The sequence below is a fragment of the Cupressus sempervirens genome, chromosome 8 (genome assembly GCF_028749045.1).
Source record: "Cupressus sempervirens isolate cs-2001-9-10 chromosome 8, ASM2874904v1, whole genome shotgun sequence".
Lineage (NCBI taxonomy): Eukaryota > Viridiplantae > Streptophyta > Pinopsida > Cupressales > Cupressaceae > Cupressus > Cupressus sempervirens.
In genome coordinates, this window is record NC_143125.1 from 108,612,566 (window position 1) to 108,616,325 (window position 3,760).

General features: G+C 46.0%; 1 pseudogene across 1 annotated transcript; it reads right to left on the reverse strand.

The window, feature by feature from the left end:
* Window positions 1-290: 290 nt before the first annotated feature.
* LOC149541825 (AT-hook motif nuclear-localized protein 24 pseudogene) lies at window positions 291-3,182 on the reverse strand (annotated as a pseudogene). Its single transcript, XR_016355373.1, has one exon. The product of XR_016355373.1 is annotated as an AT-hook motif nuclear-localized protein 24 pseudogene (transcript).
* Window positions 3,183-3,760: the final 578 nt, after the last annotated feature.

Below are 3,760 nucleotides of genomic sequence, written 5' to 3' on the forward strand. Positions count from 1 at the left end.
ATCTTCAACTACAAGATTATTGCCATTATAAACTCTATCTTCAACTACAAGATTATTGCCATTTAAATCTCTATCTTCAACTACAAGATTACTGCCCTGCCATTATAAACCATCTTCAGCTACAAGATCATTACCATCCTCAACTACAAGACAAGTCACAAGATCTAATTTTGACAAGAGAAAATGAATGTTAGTTGAAGCAAAAGGCAAACGGGTACAAGCCCATGGGAGCCATTACCACTCATATACCCATACTACTCTACGAGGAGCTCGAAATCACCTCAGAAAAATAAGAACAAGCATTTCGATCATAAAATTATATTCAATCACAACATAGCTGCCAGGATCTAATTTACACAGAGAAAAAAGAATGCGGCAAAGGCCGCAACCCATCCCACCGTACCCAAAAATTGAATATTTCTGCATATAAAATCGACCCAAAGAAAAAGATCGAACCTTCTGACGCATAAAATCCTCCACCCTAAGAAGATAAAAATCGTCCACCTAGAGAAGCAGACTGAACGCTTCAGTAGATAAAATTTTAACTCCTCCACCCCAAGAAGAAGATTGAATGTGTCAGTGCATCAAACCCTCAACCCGAAGAAAAATTGAACGTTTTCAGTACATAAAATCCTCGACCCAAGGAAGACGAAATTGAAACCTCTAGGAACATGATATCTTCTGCCCAAAGAAAAAGATTGAACCATTCTGAACATAAAATCTTCAACCCAAGGAAGAAGATTGGATATCTCAGAACATAAAATCCTCACCCATAGAAGAAGATTGAATCTTTTCGTACATATCAGAAAACAAGGTTGAATCTTTCAGAACATTAAATTGTCTACATAAAATCCTCTACTCAGAGAAGAAGACTGAATCTCTCGGAACATTAAATCCTCCACTGAGAGAAGAAGACTGAATCTTTCGGTACATAAATTCCTCTACTCGAAGATGAAGATTGAACATTCACATTTGAGAACATAAAATCCTCGCTCCACGGAAGATTGTACCTTAAGAACATTGAACATTCACGTTCGAGAACATCCAGTGAAGATTGAACCTTTCGCAACATAAGATCCTCGATCCAAACAAGATTTCACCTTTCGCAACACAAAATCCTCGACCCAGATAACAAGATTGAACTTTTCGCAACCCAGAGACCAAGATTGAACATTTCGTAACCCCAAATCCCGACCCAAATAAAAAAGACTCAGCATTTCGGCCCACAAAACCCTCAAGATCGAATCTTTCGGCCCACGAAATCCTCGAGATCGAGCATTTCACCTCAGTAAGGCGGGCGAGCAGAAGCCGCAGCCGCCCAGTAAGCCTCAGGCGGCAGACAATTCGTCAAGAGATTGGGAGGCACATTATACAGCTGCGGCATACCGCCATTATTATTACTCCCGGCAACATCACTGAGCGCAAGAGAAGAATTCATTCCCTGAGACTGAACCGCCGGCGGCGCCGCCTGTTCTTCATCATCCTCCAACGGGAGCCGCTCGTACCCGGCATTCGTAAACGAAGCAGCAATGATCACAACAGGGCCCGAAGCCAAGAGCGGCCCAACAACAGACCCACCCACAACCTGCCCCTGCCCGCCGGCCAAATAAACCGTCAGCCCCGTCGACCCGGGCGGAGCAGGGGCGGGCAGAAAGGCCCCCGAGAGGGACAGAATCTCGAATCGGCCATGGAGAGTCACAACTGCCCCGGGGGCAGCGGGCTGCCGGAGGGAAACATTTGTGACGGTGCCGCTGCCGCTGAGAATGTAGACGCCGCGCTCTCTTCTCCGGGCAAATGTTGCCACACACTCCGCCACATCGCAGCCATTGGAGACCTCCAAAACGTGAGCTCGGAGAGCATTCGGGCTGTCCCGGGTGACTATGATGGGCGGTTTTGGTTTGTTCTTCGATCCCGCCGGCCGACCCCTCGGCCTGCGCGTCGGCTGCCCGTCTCCGCCGTGCCCGCCGCCGGCGGCGTCTTCTTCCTCTGTTCTTGATCTCTTGTTGTTCATGTTCTTGTTCCCGTTCCCCCCCTGACTGCTGCTGTTCCCGCTGTTCTCGTCTTCTTCTGATGGCGCCGACGACGGGGCTCCTCCGCCGCCTGGAGCACCGCCCGCCGGATGAGGCTCTGCCCGCCCCATCGGCGCCACATTGCCTTCCCACCACCCGCCCGCCAGGATTGCGGTCGTTGAAATCCCGTAAATTGTAGGAGAAAAAGTTTGGTTTTTGATCTCCCTCGCTCCGTTTGGAATGCCCAAATCGATTTGGGGCCGGATGAAATGTTTTGGTGCAGTTCACAGAATGCCCAAATCAGAAAAAAAAAACTCGGTTTTTCTTCTTCCTCTGCCCCTTTTCTCCCTCTTCACTTCTTCTTCTTCGGTTCAAATCAATTCAGAGCCGTACCGGATGTTTTACTGCCTCAAAGTGCCGATTCGGCTTGCACTACTTCCTAACTTCTTCCTCTGCAATTCTCAAAATGCCCAAAACATGCAACAAAAATGAAAAGTTTGATTCTTTCTTATTTCTTCATCAGCCTCTTTTTTTTCCCCTAATTTTCTTGTCCTTCAGTGCAAAGCAATTCGGAGCCGACACTCCGTTTTACTGCCTCACCCGCCGGGCCATTCAACGCACCCGAGCACTATACCATGAATCAATGAACACTTCCTCCATCAATGAGTTGAATCTGGGAACGGGCATGTTCTTGCAATCCTCAAAATCCCCAAATCATACCACAAAAGAGAGAAATTTTACAGAATGAACTTCTCTTCCATGAATGAGCTGATTTTGAGAATGAACAAGTTCTTCAAATCCTGAAAATCCCAAAATCACACCACCGAAAAGAGAAGTTTTACGGACTGAACTCCTCCACGAATGAATTGATTCTGAAATGGGTATGTTCTTGCAATCCTCAAAATCCCAAAAGCACACCACAAAAATGATAACTTTTTCTCCTTCCTAAAGTCTTCCCCTGCCCATTTTCTCCATCTTTCTTCTCAACTCGATTCAAAACCGACTCACAGCTTTAATCAACTTCTCCTAACGCACTAGACGAGCAGTACAACATGACAGGAAAAACTTATCCTCCCCCATGAATATGAATGAATCTATTCTCACAAAATGCATATGACTGTCGAGATGGAGATCTCTATGGAAGGGGCGAGAGAGGGGAGATAAAAGGAATGAAAGGTGGGAGTGGGAGTTGGGGGGTGGGTTAAATTCGGGTTTGGGTTTGGTGGGTCCGGGGATCGGCATGACAGGCGGACCCAACGCCCTTTGTCCTACTTTCACATACCCCCATGTCCTCCATTGCCATATGAGTAATACCTTCATTAGGTGATTTCTTTACGTTTCTTTTGTCTATGTGCATCTCCCCACGTGACACATTCCTCGGCTAAGCTTGGCCCTCAAGTATTTTAGTGGCTCGGTTCCATCCCCAAAGCAAGTGGGGTTCATACATCATTGTTGTTAGTTTCATCATGGACTTTTGACACCGCGTATCTTTGGATGTGATTTGTGGCATTGACACACCTTTACTCACAACTCATCCCATCTCAATTTCACACCTCATGGTCCTTAGGGTGAATAGTGTTTACATAGTATGGAGGATTTGAACTCTTTGTATATTTGTTATGTTACGGCATTCACATACCTTTAGGTACAATTACATCCATCTCAATTTCACACCTCATGGTCCTTTAGATAAATAGTGTTTAAATAGTGTGGAGGATTTGAGCTCTTTGTGTCTTTCATGTGATTTACAA